A 17,433-nucleotide genomic window follows, 5' to 3' on the forward strand; every position below is an offset into this window, starting at 1 on the left:
TGTCATCCAAGTTCATTCTCATCTGATGCAGTAATACTTGCTATTAGAATATATTGTAAAAGAAGCCACAGTACACAGGCTAGTATTTAGCTCTAGTTCCCCTCTGTGCCTAAGAACCTCCTTTGTTCCCAGCATTTACTATTCTCAGACAGAAACTCAGTAGGAAGTTTCAAGTCTTCTAATACTTTGATACCCCACTGAGAAGCTGTGTGATACAGGTAGGATTAAATATCCAAATCCTGTCTGTGAGAAAGTTTCTTTTTTCCAGGCATTAAAAAAGGTCAATTGATAACCACTTAAGAACTCTGGCTTCCCTCCGGGGGACCTCCCCATTTAGTAACTTATTCAGGAGAGGTGGAACGCAGCCTACCTAAAGGTTGAAAGCATGAACTTAAGGACAGGGCCAGCTTCATGGGCACTGATGACCTGCGCAGTCACGCACTCAGACAGAGTCCTGTCTCTGGTTTAATACTCTTCTTTTGCCTTTTGAAGCACAATAATTTTTGAACAAGGGGCCCCACATTTTCATCTCACATTGGGTTCTCACAAATTGGGTAGCTATTCCTACTAAGAGTTCAGACAGACCATTTATAAATTGTATGCCCTTCTACGAACATGTTTCTTCATCCATAAAATGAAGGTAATTATTGCACCTACGCCCCAGGATTGTTCTTAGGAGTATATGAGAAATACTTAAACTTCATGTCTGGTACATAATAAATATTGAATAAATATTGACTATTATCTTTGTTGCTATAAAGTCATTTGGTTCACTTTGTTTACTTTAAAGTTGTGTGTTATGTTGTTCGAGATAGATATATTCATGCGTTAACTTTTAAAATATACCCATATATATAATTTAAGATGGATTATGTATAACTATGCCTTACATGACATTCTCCTGGATTTCCTTAGCAGAATGAGGACTAACACACTGAACTGTACTGCATCCCATACTTGAGAACAACTGATGATAAAGAAGAGGTTAATGTTCCCCTCAGCTTGACTAACTTTAGACAGGCTTCTTCTTGACTCTAGGTTCTCAATTTCCCTTCTCTTAGAGCATTTAGTTTAGCAAACTTGAAATTTTAAGTTCTTTCTTTGCATCTTCGAGATACAAATCTTCTCCCAGACTTTGCCGATTTTACAACGCAGTAATGTCCTTTCTCAAGGACCTGAGAACCATCACACTGAAATGTAAACATCAAGGGACATAGCACCTCTCTCTCTCAGTCTCTGGTGAGAAGGTGGGAGCCTAACTTAAATAAGCAACAATTAACAAACACAGATTACCTAAGCACATTGACCAACCTTCCCCCTTAAAAATTCCTCACAATTTTTTTCACTGGCTTACCCCAGCACTTAAAAACCCTCTGCTTTTGGTTTCAGTGGAGTTGAGATCAGTCTCTCTCCCCTATTACAAGAGCCTTAAAGAAATTGTTTCATGCCTGTTTAATTCCATCTAGTGCAATTTTTCTCATACTGAGGACCCTTTCAAGGGTTTATGACTATTTCAAAGTGTGTCCAAGAAAGCAAACTGTGGATTCAGATCCTAGCCACACCATTTATTATCTAAGGTATGCTTGGGCAAGTATCTTAACCCCTTTGAATCCTGGTCTCCTCATTTACATATTAGTAATATTAATAGTGCCCATCTTACAGAGCTTTTATGTGAAGTAAATGACATAGCCATTTATAATTCTTAGCTTGGCTAAATAAATATGAACTATAAACAAATATCTCAATAAATGCTAGCTAAGTTATAGCATAAAAATGACAGATATTATTTGGTCTCAGGTGATAAGCCAGGCCTTTGTCATCTTTTGTTGTGACTACTAGAAGTTTCTGATTTCCTTTTCAAATCTACAGTCTTGCCCACCCCCCAATCCTCAACACAAAAGCATTCTAAAATGCAGCTTCTATTATTTTTTCCCATTTGTATTACCCCTTGGTGCTTTCCCATTACTGTGAGGATAAAGTTCAGATTCCTGAGGATGGCATTCAAAAGACACCCGGATTCAGACCTGACCAACTCTCCAGCCTCCTGTCTTGTGACCTGCCACCCGCATTTCTGTTCACAAGCATCCCTTCAGCATTCAGGACTTCTGTAGGGTTCTGGCAGCAATGCCCTATCTGTTCTGTGACTGCCACTACTCTGTGCGCTGGGAAACCCCTCCCTCTCTTCCACATAAGGAGCATGTAGTCATTAAGACTCACTCAAGTGCCAACTCCCCTGTGAAGTCTTTATGTTTGCTCATTTTTGTACTGATTTCATTTATATTTTAATTAAAATATAACCTAAGTTTATTTTAGAATATTCACAAAATTCAAAGACAGAATGTGGAGATCATTTACTTAACATGTCTCCCCTTTCTTATACCCTTTCTAAAATGTAACCATTGTTAAGAGTTTGGTTTTCTTCTTTTCACTGCATTTATAAACTAATACACAAAAATACACTTGATGTATGTTTGTTTGTTTTTTTAAACAAAAGTATGATCACACTGAACATACAATTCTGGAACTTGCTCCTTTTTTAAAATATTTATTTCATGAGTGATCTCATTTACTTCCACAAAGACCCTATGAAATAGGAGGCAATATCAACTCCCATTTTCCAGCAGAGTAAACAAATTCAGAGAAGTTAACTCTATGGCTTAAGTGCACATGGATAGCAACAGGCAGAGATGGATACAAAACAACACAAGCAGAGATGGATGACGTACTCCAAAGAGAATGGGAGGTAATCATCGGAGAATGGCTCAAATTTGACATCTTAGCAGTGGGAGAGTTTGAGGCCAGAGTAAGCTTCAAGAGTGCTGCTGGAGGCAACAGAGAAGGACAAAGAACTTTGAAATCTTAAACCTCCCTTCTTAGAGAAGGTGGTAGAGCCAGGAAAGGCTGAGTTCAGTTTCCTAAAGCCGACATCTCTTGTCTGGGTTTATGGGACTCTGTGTGTTTGCTTCTTGGTTTAGGAAACTGGGAGGAGGAGTAGGGAAAGTACGGCTACCACTTCTCCCTTTGTAAGTGAACACTGTCCTGATTTGTCCTTTTCCCATGACATGGAACTTTCAGTGCTAGAACCAGAAAGCACGAAACAACCAGGATAAACTAATCATCCTGCTTGAAAATAACCTTTTGGAAAAACTCGTCCCATAATTCCACCTCCATCTCTTAGACCTATTTTAATCCCACTCAGCCTTGAAGGTCCACTTCAAATGTCACATTTTCCATGTCGTTGTCATTTGCTCTTGGATCACATGTGTGTTTCTCCTCTACTAATTTTTTTATTGGTGTGATATACAGATGCAATTTTATTTTTTTACATATAAAAATTCCTATCATATCTATTATTAAATAATAATCTCAATTATTTAGTAATTATGTCAATAATAATTATCTCAATACCACATATTGAATAACCCATCTTTTCCCATTGACCTAATCTCTCATATGGTTAGTTTCCATATGTATGTGGTTCTGTTTCTAGGTTCTCTCTTAGAATTTAAACTCCTTAGTAAGAAGCCATTAGCCTAGCCATTTTGAGTCACCACCGCCATCACCACCACCAATGCCAAACCCTAAGCATCCTGCTTCCTAGGTGCTTAATATTTACCAAACTTAATTAAAACAAGCCTATTATTGTTATAAGCCCTTTTTGACTTTTACTGCCTTAGATCCAATGGGAAGATTCATGGAAATTTTAAACGTGCTAGAGTTGAAAGGACACCATTTGGATGATTTGCATTACAAAGCCTCAAAAACCTGTTCAACATATTCATGATTTACTTGGATTGGACTTCAAATATGACATCATAAAACAGAAAAAAACCAAAACTTCACCATTTCAATTTGAAACAACAAAAGTATTCACTTGAAAACTAATATGAAGATTAAAAATGGTTTTCAGAAGTATTGAAGATGGCGGAGGAGTAGGGGACCCCTTTTTCAGCCGGTCCCCTGAGTTGAGCTGGATAGGTACCAGACCCAGCAGGAATATCCACGGAATCAGCCTGAGACGCAGGAAGATACATCTGGATCTCTACAAATGAACATCTCCAGCGCTGAGTATCGAGGTACGAAGCGGGGAGCCGTGAAACCGCGCACAGATATCGGAAGCTAAACAGAAGGGGGAGGGAGCCGCCGTGTCAGGGCGCCGGGAAGCGGTAGCCACCTGCAAGGGGGAGCGGACAGACCGCGGACCCGCACGCTTGAGACAGCAGGCTGAGAAGGGAGCTCCGGGAGCGCACGCGGGACGGCTGGCGGTTGGCGGGCCACCTGCACGGGGGAGCAGGCGGACTCGCGGACGGCACCCGCGAGACAACAGACTTAGAACGCGAGCTCCAGGAGCGCGCGCGCAGGGCGGCTGGCGGGCCACCTGCACCGGGGAGCGGGCGGACCGCGGACCCGCACTCTGGAAACGGCAGACTGAGTCCGTGAGCCGGGAGCGTGCACCACCAAGCATCTCACGGAGCTCCGGAGCTCCGGTGTGCTCACTGGATCGAGGCTGAGACCGGGAGCTCCGGGAGCGTCCGCGGGGCGGCTGGCGGCTGGAGGGCCACCTGCACGGGGGAGCAGGCGGACTCGCGGTCAGCACCCGTGAGACACCAGACTGAGACGGGGAGCTCCGGGAGCCCGCGCGGGGCGGCTGGCGGCTGGCGGGGTTGGAAACACAAAGGACAGAGACGTGCCGGCCCTGGAAGTGAGGGCTGGGACGCCGGGTGTGGGGCGCACAGCCCGGGATGCTGCAGGGTTGAGCAGCACCAACAGAAACAGAGTTAAAGTGGCCAGAACATCAGTGGAGAACGATCCGCGATCCCTCTGTTCTGAGACAGAGGCTGAATTTCAGCCGCTGCTGCTCTCTCAGAAGAGGCATAGCAAACCGCCAGGGAAAGCCGCCAGAGAACAAAAGCCCGGAAATACCGGCTCACAGGGTGCCCATCCCCATCCCCCCTCGCAAGGGACACAGAGACTCTACCCAAACAGGGTTTTCTGAGTACCGGCAGGCAGGCCCCTCCCCCAGAAGGCAGGCTGAAAAATCAAGAAGCCCACAACCCGGAGCGCCTGAGTGGCGCAGTCACCAAGCACCTGTCTTCGGATTAGGGTGTGATCACAACGCTCCGTAAGGAGTCCTTCATCGGGCTTCTCCACCGGGAACCTGCTTCTTCCTCTCCCACTCCTCTGCTTGGGTTCCCTTTCTTGCTGACTGTCTCTCTCTCTCTCAAATAAATAAATAAACTCTTTAAGGAAGAAGCCCACATCCCTAAGATCTCTATAAAACAAGGGCGCACGGCCTGGGTCCCAGTCAACACTTGGGCTCTGGACAACCCTGCAATCTCTCTTCATCAGAATGACGAGAAGGAGAAGTCCCCCCCAGCAAAGAAAAGATAATGAGTCTGTGGCCTCTGCCACAGAATTGGCCTCGGCCACAGAATTAATACATATGGATGTATCCCAATTATCAGAAATGGAATTCAGAGCAACAATGGTCAAGATGATGAGTAAACTTGAAAAAAGCATCAGAGAAAGCGTTGCTGAGAATATAGAATCCCTAAGGGCAGAAATGAGAGCGAATCTGACAGAAATTAAAAACTCAGTGGGCCAAATACAGTCAAAACTAGAGGCTCTGACGGCCAGGGTCACCGAGGCAGAGGAACGCGTTAGCGAATTGGAGGATGGGTTAGTAGAAGAAAAAACGAAAATAGAAGCTGGTCTTAAAAAAATCCACGCCCACGAATGTAGATTACGGGAGATTACTGACTCTATGAAACGATCCAATGTCAGAATCATCGGCATCCCTGAAGGGGTGGAGAAAAACAGAGGTCTAGAAGAGATATTTGAACAAATTGTAGCTGAAAACTTCCCTAATCTAGCAAGGGAAACAAGCATTCGTGTCCAAGAGGCAGAGAGGACCCCATCCAAGCTCAACCAGGACAAACCTACGCCACGGCATGTCATAGTGCAATTCGCAAATATTAGATCCAAGGATACAGTATTGAAAGCGGCCAGGGCAAAGAAATTTCTCACGTACCAAGGCAAAGGTATCAGGATTACGTCAGACCTGTCTACAGAGACCTGGAATGAGAGAAAGGCTTGGGGGGGCATTTTTAAAGCTCTTTCAGAGAAAAACATGCAGCCAAGGATCCTTTATCCAGCAAAGCTGTCATTCAGAATTGATGGAGAAATAAAGACGTTCCAAAATCGCCAATCATTAACCAATTTCGTAACCACGAAACCAGCCCTACAGGAGATATTAAGGGGGGCTCTATAAAGGTAAAAAGGCCCCAAGAGTGATACAGAGCAGCAAGTCACAACCGATACAAAGACTTTAAAGAGAAATGGCATCATTAAAATCATATCTGTCAATAATCTCTATCAATCTAAATGGCTTAAACTCTCCCATAAAACGCCACAGGGTTGCAGATTGGATAAAAAGACATGACCCATCCATTTGCTGTCTACAAGAGACTCATTTTGAACCCAAAGATGCATTCAGACTTAGAGTAAGGGGATGGAGTACCATCTTCCACGCAAATGGACCTCAAAAGAAAGCTGGAGTAGCAATTCTCATATCAGATAGACTGGATTTTAAACTAGAGGCCATAGAGAGAGATACAGAAGGGCACTATATTATTCTTAAAGGAAGTATTCAACAAGTGGATATGACAATTATTAATATATATGCCCCCAACAGGGGAGCAGCAAGATACACAAGCCAACTCTTAACCAAAATAAAGAGACATATAGATAAGAACACAGTAATAGTAGGGGACCTCAACACCCCACTATCAGAAATAGACAGAACACCCTGGCAAAAACTAAGCAAAGAATCAAAGGCTTTGAATGCCATACTCGACGAGTTGGACCTCATAGATATATATAGAACACTACACCCCAGAACCAAAGAATACTCATTCTATTCAAATGCCCATGGAACATTCTCAAGAATAGATCATGCTCTGGGACACAAAACAGGTCTCAGCCAATACCAAAAGATTGAAATTATCCCCTGCATATTCTCAGACCACAACGCTCTGAAATTGGAACTCAACCACAAGGAAAAACCTGGAAGAAACTCAAACACTTGGAGGCTAAGAACCATCCTGCTCAAGAATGACTCGATAAACCAGGAAATCAAAAAACAAATTAAACAATTTATGGAGACCAACGAGAATGAATACACAACGGTCCAAAACCTATGGGATACTGCAAAGGCAGTCCTAAGGGGGAAATACATAGCCATCCAAGCCTCACTCAAAAGAATAGAAAAATCTAAAATGCAGTTTCTATATTCTCACCTCAAGAAACTGGAACAGCAACAGAGGGACAGGCCTAACCCACTGACAAGGAAGGAGTTGACCAAGATTAGAGCAGAAATCAATGAATTAGAGACCAGAACCACAGTAGAGCAGATCAACAGGACTAGAAGCTGGTTCTTTGAGAGAATCCATAAAATTGATAGACCACTGGCAAAACTTGTCCAAAAACAAAGAGAAAGGACTGAGATTATTAAAATTATGACTGAAAAGGGAGAGGTCACGACCAGCACCATTGAAATTGCAAGGATTATTAGAAACTTTTATCAACAGCTATATGCCAAAAAACTAAACAATCTGGAAGAGATGGAGGCCTTCCTGGAAACCTATAAACTACCAAGACTGAAACAGGAAGAAATAGATTTCTTAAATAGGCCAATTAACTATGAAGAAATTGAGTCAGTGATAAACAACCTTCCAAATAATAAAACTCCAGGCCCAGACGGTTTTCCTGGGGAATTCTACCAAACATTCAAAGAAGAAATAATACCTATTCTCCTAAAGCTATTTCAAAAAATAGAAACAGAAGGAAAGCTACCAAACTCATTCTATGAGGCTAATATTACCTTGATCCCCAAACCAGGCAAAGACCCCCTCAAAAAGGAGAATTACAGACCGATTTCTCTAATGAATATGGATGCCAAAATCCTCAACAAGATCCTTGCTAATAGAATCCAACAGTACATTAAAAGGATTATCCATCATGACCAAGTGGGATTCATACCTGGGATGCAAGCATGGTTCAACACTCGCAAATCAATCAATGTGATACATCATATCAACAAGAAAAGACTCAAGAACCATATGATCCTCTCAATTGATGCAGAAAAAGCATTTGACAAAATACAGCATCCTTTCCTGATTAAAACCCTTCAGAGTGTAGGAATAGAGGGTACATTTCTCAATCTCATAAAAGCCATCTATGAAAAGCCTACTGCAAGCATTATTCTCAATGGGGAAAAGCTGGAAGCCTTTCCCTTAAGATCAGGAACACGACAAGGATGCCCACTCTCGCCACTATTATTCAACATAGTACTAGAAGTCCTTGCAACAGCAATCAGAAGACAAAAAGGGATCAAAGGTATCCAAATCGGCAAAGAAGAAGTCAAACTGTCTCTCTTTGCAGATGACATGATACTCTATATGGAAAACCCAAAGGAATCCACTCCCAAACTATTAGAAGTTATAGAACAATTCAGTAAGGTGGCAGGATACAAAATCAATGCCCAGAAATCAGTTGCATTTCTATACACGAATAACGAGACTGAAGAAAGAGAAATTAGGGAATCCATCCCATTTACAATAACACCAAAAACCATGCGTTACCTTGGAATTAACTTAACCAGAGACGTAAAGGACCTATATGCTAGAAACTATAGATCACTTTTGAAAGATATTGAGGAAGACATAAAAAGATGGAAAAATATTCCATGCTCATGGATTGGAAGAATTAACATAGTTAAAATGTCCATACTACCCAGAGCAATCTACACTTTCAATGCTATCCCGATCAAAATACCGAGGACATTTTTCAAAGAACTGGAACAAATAGTCCTTAAATTTGTATGGAACCAGAAAAGGCCCCGAATCTCCAAGGAACTGTTGAAAAGGAAAAACAAAGCTGGGGGCATCACAATGCCGGATTTCGAGCTGTACTACAAAGCTGTGATCACAAAGACAGCATGGTACTGGCACAAAAACAGACACATCGACCAATGGAACAGAATAGAGAACCCAGAAATGGACCCTCGGCTCTTTGGGCAACTAATCTTTGATAAAGCAGGAAAAAACATCCGGTGGAAAAAAGACAGTCTCTTCAATAAATGGTGCTGGGAAAATTGGACAGCTACATGCAAAAGAATGAAACTTGACCACTCTCTCACACCATACACAAAAATAAACTCCAAATGGATGAAAGACCTCAATGTGAGACAGGAATCCATCAAAATTCTAGAGGAGAACATAGGCAACAACTTCTATGACATCGGCCAGAGCAACCTTTTTCACGACACATCTCCAAAGGCAAGAGAAATAAAAGATAAAATGAACTTATGGGACTTTATCAGGATAAAGAGCTTCTGCACAGCCAAGGAAACAGTCAAAAAAACTAAGAGACAGCCCACGGAATGGGAGAATATATTTGCAAAGGACACCACAGATAAAGGACTGGTATCCAAGATCTACAAAGAACTTCTCAAACTCAATACACGAGAAACAAATAAACAAATCATAAAATGGGCAGAAGATATGAACAGACACTTTTCCAATGAAGACATACAAATGGCTAACAGACACATGAAAAAATGTTCAAAATCATTAGCCATCAGGGAAATTCAAATCAAAACCACACTGAGATACCACCTTACGCCAGTTAGAATGGCAAAGATAGACAAGGCAAGAAACAACAATTGTTGGAGAGGATGTGGAGAAAGGGGATCCCTCCTACATTGTTGGTGGGAATGCAAGTTGGTACAGCCACTCTGGAAAACAGTGTGGAGGTCCCTTAAAAAGTTAAAAATTGAACTACCCTATGACCCAGCCATTGCACTACTGGGTGTTTACCCCAAAGATACAGACGTAGTAAAGAGAAGGGCCATATGCACCCCAATGTTCATAGCTGCATTGTCCACAATAGCCAAATCATGGAAGGAGCCGAGATGCCCTTCAACAGATGACTGGATTAAGAAGCTGTGGTCCATATATACAATGGAATATTACTCAGCTATCAGAAAGAACGAATTCTCAACATTTGCTGCAACATGGACGGCACTGGAGGAGATAATGCTAAGTGAAATAAGTCAAGCAGAGAAAGACAATTATCATATGATTTCTCTCATCTATGGAACATAAGAACTAGGATGATCGGTAGGGGAAGAAAGGGATAAAGAAAAGGGGGGTAATCAGAAGGGGGAATGAAACATGAGAGACTATGGACTATGAGAAACAAACTGAAGACTTCAGAGGGGAGGGGGTGGGGGAAGGGGATAGACTGGTGATGGGTAGTAAGGAGGGCACGTATTGCATGGTGCACTGGGTGTTATACGCAACTAATGAAGCATCAAACTTTACATCAGAATCAGGGTGTACTGTATGGTGATTAACATAATATAATAAAATAAAATTAATTATAAAAAAAATAAATAAATAAATAAAAATAAAAATGGTTTTCAAAATTTGAAAACATGGAGACACTGTTTATAAAAAAAAATACAGGGTGCCCGGGTGGCTCAGTCAGTTAGGCATCTGCCTTCAGCTCTGTCATGATCCCAGGGTACTGGGATTGAGTCCTACATAGGGCTCCCTGCCCAGTGGGGAGTCTGCTTCTCACTCTGCCTGCTGCTCCTCCCCCCTTCTTGTGCTCTCTCAAATAAATAAATAAATAAATAAATAAATAAATAAATAAAATCTTTAAAAAAAGAAATAAAACAAAATATGAAAAGTCTATTGACATACTGATGAAAATGAAACCATGGGAAAGCAAGGGAATGGGTTGTTGGAGAAAATCATATACAAGATTGTTGTCCAGTTTCTAGCTTTTGTTTTGGGTGCTGGGTTCATAAGTGTTTATTTTAGTACTTAAAATAACTAATAAATAATAACTAAAATATAGGACATGCATAGACTTATAATGAGAGAACATAATAGGTTATGTTTAATTCTTTGCAACTGAAGTACAATTTAAAAAAATGGGTAAGTGTCAAAATGTAGATACATGAAATATATACTGCCTATATTGGCCATATCAAATATCGGCTCACTTTAACACACATATATTAAACATATATTGTAGATTTATGATTTGGCTTTTTGAATAAGTAATTATTTTTAAGTCATTGGAATCTATTTGTTTTTTTGAAAGGAATTACCATCCTAAAAATTAGAACCAATAATATAAATTACTTAATTTTAAAAACTGCTTCCTTGACTTTTGACCATGCACCTCATTAATTAAAAATTTTTAAAAAATACAAGCTCAATGTAGAAATATTCATTTATTTACTTTTATATATATATCACTTTCATTGGCTATTTTAAGGAAAATATATATTTAGGGAAAGCTTAGCTGTTAATGATGAAGATCTTCTATTCTTAACGTCTTCTTACTCTGTTATTATGGCATCTTTGAATTACCTTATAACATGGCTGACAACTCCTACCAAAAGTGGGAGAAATTTCAGCGCCATCACTGCCCTTTGATTCCCTTATGTACAAATTATAAGCATTTTTGGTTCAATCCCTCACCATTTTCCAAGGGATATTTTAATTAACATAAAATAACATACTCTGGAAATCCACTTAACCAATTGTGTGAAAGTAATCAGCTGGAGGTGAATAAAGGCAAGAGGACACTCTCAAGGCCTCCAAATGATGGAAAACTCAGACACACCTGGTACCAGTATTTTTACAATATTTCTGAAGCATCCATTAAAAAGTTCCTGACAGTAACAACAATAAAATTCACAGAAGTCCTCCTTAAGAAAACTGTCAGTGAAACAAAGATTTACAAACTTAGGTGTTCCCAGAGCACTATTTCTATCATTGAAAATTTTAATGAGTTTAAAATTTTCAACTGAAGAATATTGAAACAATTTGTACTCATCCACACGCTGGAATAACAGGCAGCCATTAACATGGTATTTCTAAAATACTTGATAACAATGAGAAATGCTTATAATAGTAAGTAAAAACAGCAGGATACAAAATAGAATATACAATTTAAAAATATAAATGTAGGGAACATTGTAAGGTAGTACATTTTACATTTTCCTTTGTTCTGTCCCTCAAAACGCAAATTATCCACAATAAGCACGAATTACATTTATAATGACAAAATCTCCTTATGAAGTTATTTTTAAAATTAACCCTCATCGTCCTGCCACCCAGAGATAGCCATTATTAAAATTTTGGCCTCTTCCAGTATTCTTTCTAGGCCTATTAATATAATTGATATCAAACATACATATACAGTTTTAAAATCTTATTTTTTTAAAGTTAACATTAGAGAAAAAACACAAAATCAGTATATACTAGTACTTAAAAGGTCTTTGGGTCAAATAGATCTGAGCTTAAGTGTTGATTTTTCCACTGATCAGCTAAACAATGTAACTTCTGTGACTTAATCAAACACAGTTAAGGGACTTACGCAAACACGGGCTGGTGCAGTCCTCAAGAATCTCCTCAAGGTCCAGGCTTCTCCTAGCCCCCTGTCCTGCCATTCTTAGCTTGTGGTGTTCAGCCATGGTTACAAGATGACTACTATACATACATGCTTCACCTGCCCCTTTGGGAGAAGAAAAGGGGCAAGATGAGGGTCAAAGGGCTGAAAAGGCTAATTCTATTGAGTCTTCCTTTAGAATAGCAATCTCTGCTTAAATTGAATTGGCCATAATTAGTCATGTGGCCAGCCTCAATTGTGTTAGTCTGATGGCTCAGTATTTTCCGCTGAGCTCATTGCAAACTCACACGAAATTGGAGACCTGTTAGTAAGCAAGAAAAGCGAATGGATTTTCGGAGCAACCAACAGAGATTAAACCATAGCTCCTCAGCAAAACACTTAGCCTTGCTGAAGTTCAGTTTTTTCACCTTTGAAATGAGGTCAAGAAAGTATCTCATCAGGTGACTGAGGACTTAAAGCATGTAAAATGATTAGCAAAATGCCTAGACTCTATAAGTATTCAAGAAGTTTCAGCCATTACTTACTAGAAGTCATAAACATAACAGTCTATGATATGATGATGTACCTCAATTTCATTGACAATGCTAATTTATTTTGGCTATTGTAAACATGTATCTTTTATAATTGATAATAAATATATTATTTAAATTAATGCTGCTATGAACAATTTGTGCATAATTTTCCATTAGTTTGTATTCTTGAGAAAAATTCATAGAAATTAAATTAGTGGATCCAGGAGTTTGAACAATTTTAAAACACTTGATCCATCTTGGCAGTCTGCTCTCCAAAATATTTCTTTACATAATTTATTTCCACAACAGTTCTCATTTCTTCACTCTAAACTTTACCTCATTGGGTTTAGTCATCAAAAATCAAATTGCTAATTTGATTTGGTAAAGACTGCTACCTACTTATCAAAGCCCGTATTTTCCTCTTCTTCCTGTCCACACAGCTTCTCTAGCTGCTACATTTTGTTATTTACTGTTTTTTTTTAAGATTTTATTTATTTATTTGACAGAGAGAGACACAGCCAGCAAGAGAGGGAACACAAGCAGGGGGAGTGGGAGAGAAAGAAGCAGGCTCCCAGCAGAGCAGGGAACCCAATGTGGGGCTCAGTGCCAGAACCCTGGGATCATGACCTGAGCTGAAGGCAGACACTTAACGACTGAGTCACCCAGGCGCCCCTGTTATTTACTGTTTTAGTAAAGAAGCACCTTTATTATTTTATCACATTATTGTAATATTTTATTGTTACACTTCAGTTTAATTGGTTTCTTTTGAAATCTCTTAAATTCTATTTTATGTATTTAAAAACACTCTCTAATGGGGAGCCTGGGTAGCTCAGTTGGTTGTGTCTACCTTCGGCTCAGGTCATGATGACCTGGGTCCTGGGATGGAAGACGGCTTCTAGTCCCTGCTCAGCGGGGCGTCTGCTTCTCCCTCTCCCTCTCCCCCTCCCCCCACTCATGCTCTCTCTCTCTCTCTTACAAGCAAATAAGTAAAATTTAAAAAAAAACACATCATTCGGAAAAGAGGTCCTAAGCTTCGCCAGACTACTAAGATGGCCCTGGCACAAAAAATTTAAGAATGTTTGCTTATATTATATTTGAGCCATTTTACATTGTTGAGTCTTTTTGTTATACTTTTTAGCATTACCCTAATTTATACAAGTAATGACTAGAGTTTGGCAGGTTTGGGCATTGTAAAGTTAAATTTGATGTCATAACATATATGTGTGTATTTCATGTATCAATCCTATGAGAGTATAATATTTGTGGCAAATGTTCTTACCAGTTCTTGTCTTTTAATTTTATATTTGATGGATAGCATTCAAATTTGTTTATGTGGTCAAATCTATCATTCTCTTTTTATGTGATTTTTATGTATCTTTCTTATTTAAAAAATTCTTCCCCAACCAAAAACCAGTCACGGGGTGCTGACATTTCTCACCCAAGCCAGTCCATATGAATATAACTCCTGGGTTGTACAGCCTACAACACCGGCAACTGTAGTCAGCAATATCAATTTGTTAAATTCTTACCTATATATTTTAATTTAAGTCTTTAATTCATTTGGAATATATTTAATTCTGTTGTGAGATGGATAAGGAAGATGCATAATTTTTGCAATACCAATTTTCAAGTAATTTAACTTTTCCACTGCTATTTTCTTTTTTAATATATACGGGTCTGTTTTGGGGTTGTTTTTTTTTTAAGATTTTATTTATTTATTTGACAGAGATAGAGACAGCCAGTGAGAGAGGGAACACAAGCAGGGGGAGTGGGAGAGGAAGAAGCAGGCTCATAGCGGAGGAGCCTGACGTGGGGCTCAATCCCATAAGGCGCCGGGATCACGCCCTGAGCCGAAGGCAGACGCTTAACGACTGCGCCACCCAGGAGCCCCTATACGGGCCTGTTTTTGAACTGTTCCATGCTAACCTTGTGCCAGGACTATATTTTAAAAATAACTGTTAATTTTATAATACTGTTTTATAGCTGGTTGGGCTAGTTTACCTTTGTTACTCATAATTTTTAAGTTTTTGATACTCTGAAAAAATCTTCCAGAAAAAATTGCAGAATGTACTCTCAGCAGAATGAAACTTAGACAGTTGTAGGAAAAATCTGTATTGCCAAACAATGACTCCAAGATTTCTTTGTATATTTGGCCCCAAAGAAAACATTGTACTTCTATTTTACCCACAAATTCATGAGTGACCTCACTTCAACTTTTTCACTTAGACTTAATGGTGTGGTGATAAGAGCAATGGAATAAGAGTCAGAAATCCTCAACCTGAAACCATCTCTAATTTTTTTCCAGGTGTCTAAATTTAGATGGGTTGCTTATTGTCTTAGAGTCTTAGTTTCCTCATGGGTAAAATGTGAGTATAATTCTTATTCTACCTATTACCCAGGACTACCATGAAGAATAAGGTAATATATTTGAAATCTCTTTAAAACCTGCAAAGTGTTATAGGCAACAAATTAATATTTAATTAAAGTTGCTGTTTTACTAGACCCAGAGATGTATTTACTGTTGTCTATATTTGTATCACCACATTCTCTAGAGCAGAATTTGATATAAGACAGATATGTCTTGGATATTATCCAAGAAGATTTAATTTTGCTGGAGAAGCCAAAAAGATCTCATTATAAGTTAGTCCCATGACATGGACTCTGAGGATGGTATTAGAGACAGGTTACAATTTATGTACCTTCCAGTGTTTGAATGGGGTAATTGAGGGGAAAAATTAACAATGACGACATGACCCAAAGGTAAAATATGGGGATGGAAGCTGAAAATAAATTATACCCAAAAAAAATGAGAGCCTGGTTTTAGTTGTACAAAAGAGGAATCTTTTTGAATAGGGGTCAAGATTCCAGATGGTTCAGAGTTGTCAAATTTATACCTGTCAAAGTCCAGTTTTGCAAGGAGTTTGAGTGCAAGGTGGAACGCAGTACTGATACATTCAGTAACATTTATTGTCGAGCAGCATTTAATTTCCTTGCAGAACAAACACATTCCTTGGAGACACTGTATAGCACACTATGTCTTCCAAAATTATATGTACAAATGTGATTGATATGTTTCCACTCTAAAATTACCATTATGTGTGTACAGTCCACACTGTTGTTGTCGAGAATTACCATAAGCATCAACAGGAGGAGTGCATTTCCCTAAAAACTGATGCCCAATACTGTAAAAGTGTTTATAAAAAGGGAAGTACATTCTTTAAACAGACTCCATGTGCAGTCTTCTATTGCTCTTTTTAAAATAAGAAATGTTTTTACCAATTATGAGGGGAAATGGTGAAGGAACTAGCATTTTATGGACTCCTACTATGTGTCACCCACATACAAGCAGTATGTTATAATCATAGCATCAAATGCTTCCATGCATTATAGCTTTGCAAGTTGATTTCTAAGTTTACCAATGTTAACTTTATAAAGCAGAGACAGTTTTCCATTCTGTGAAGACTCTAGGGTCAGCGAAACTGGGTTTGGAAACCAATTCTGGCTTCTCTGCACTGTAAAAATCACTTGACCTCTCTAAATTTAAGCTTGATTTTTCATTTCTACTAGTAATAACAGATGCTACTATTACTAATAGAAATGGTGATATTAATACATCATAATAATATTAGGAAATAATAAATAATAAATAATAGTTTTGTGACAAAGATAATAAACATAAAGAATTTATTCAATATCTAAGCTTAGTAAGCAATAAATAATTGTTCATAAGTATTATGAAGACTCCAAAACTTTTACTGGTAAAAAGAAAACTTTCATATTAAATTGTTTTTCAAAGTTATTTTTTCTTTATCTCTTTTCTGGAATTTATGTAGTTCCTGCTATAAACTTTGAGATTTTTCATTGAGCTAGATTACTAATTGAATCTCTTCAACGTGCATAGCATCTCAACTAGATAGCACTCTGGCCCTGCTTCATGTTAAGTTTCTGAATAGCTAGCGAAATGCTGTGGGCTCAGTAAAATTGGCTAATTCAACTTCCTGCTTCCAGAAACAAAAATAATTATTTGTAGCCTGACAGATTTAATATAAAGGAATCTATTTTAAAATTTACACATCATACTACATAAAGCGAGCAGCTAGGAGGTTTTAATCTACTTATAAAAGTAATTGAATTATAGTTCCTTAATCTCTTCAATAAAAAAAAATCCTGAGCATTATAACTGTTAAAGAGAAGATTAAAATTCCCTCAGATTCTCTTCCAACGGCTTCCAGCTCACTTGAAAAAAGACTGACGTCCTCAGAATAGTCAACAAAGTGCTAAACAATCTGCTCCCCCAACTTCTTCACCCCAACGCTCACACCTTTCCCTCTAAGCCCTTGATTCCTCCTGTAAGCCCTAAGTTCTAGTCACTCTATTCTTCCGCCAAACATCAGGCTCCCATGTGCTTCTGCTTTTTCCTGTGCCTGGA

General features: G+C 39.1%; 2 long non-coding RNA genes across 4 annotated transcripts in view; one reads left to right on the top strand and one right to left on the bottom strand.

Annotated features, from left to right (window-relative positions):
* The window catches only part of LOC117801395, a 32,264-nt gene extending 19,666 nt beyond the window's left edge, over positions 1-12,598 (bottom strand). The window contains exon 1 of the long non-coding RNA XR_004623887.1: positions 12,460-12,598. This is a non-coding gene — a long non-coding RNA (uncharacterized LOC117801395). The remainder of the gene's footprint in view (positions 1-12,459) is intronic.
* The window catches only part of LOC117801394, a 146,634-nt gene that overhangs the window by 20,517 nt on the left and 108,684 nt on the right, over positions 1-17,433 (top strand). The gene's annotated exons all lie outside the window — the stretch shown is intronic.

Source organism: Ailuropoda melanoleuca, chromosome 3, assembly GCF_002007445.2.
Source record: "Ailuropoda melanoleuca isolate Jingjing chromosome 3, ASM200744v2, whole genome shotgun sequence".
Lineage (NCBI taxonomy): Eukaryota > Metazoa > Chordata > Mammalia > Carnivora > Ursidae > Ailuropoda > Ailuropoda melanoleuca.